We start from the raw sequence: 702 nt of genomic DNA on the forward strand, positions 1-702 counted from the left end.
AGAATGACTATTCTGTTCATAGGTTTCTCAATCTTCACTGTTAATCTGCAAATCTATAGTATTATGTAATAACTAAGTCTTGTCAGACAGGGATCCTGGAGTCCACATCTTCTCAAAAACCTTGACACCGAATTGGTTGAGAACCACTGCTGTAGGGAGAAAATGTGGTGCAGTGCACTAATGGGAACCCTTAAAATGGAGAAAATGTCATGAATTTCCTTTTAAGGCACCCTTCTAGTGGAGAAAAAGTGATGCGGTGTCATTTAGTTTATTTATTTGTTCATGCAGTATATGTATATGGGGTTTGGCATACTGCTGTACTAGCTATGCTTTCTTCTCCTTCAGTTTAGTTGTTTATGGATACTGCTTGAGCCCATGGTATTTTTGGGTGACAGGATAAAATTTATGTGAGTCATACTCATGGCACACTGACGGTCTTGACTTGCTATCAAGTCCCAGAAAATCAAGTTGGTTATGATAAATAAGGCAACATTTGGCATTCACTGTCAGAGCAAGTGAGACTACCCTTAAAAAGATAGATGCAGCTTATTACGTTAAGTTTAGAGGAGGCATGACAAACTATTTTCATCTTCACATTTATTATTGTCTGATGTAAGTCACCCAGCACAGTGCATTTGTAAGCAGTGACATCAAAAAGCCATCCAGCCAGTGCTTCAAAGTTGTTGTTTTTTTAAACAATCT

This window comes from Morone saxatilis, unplaced genomic scaffold (genome assembly GCF_004916995.1).
Source record: "Morone saxatilis isolate NCDOM2014 unplaced genomic scaffold, NCSU_SB_2.0 Contig18, whole genome shotgun sequence".
Classification (NCBI taxonomy): Eukaryota; Metazoa; Chordata; class Actinopteri; family Moronidae; genus Morone; species Morone saxatilis.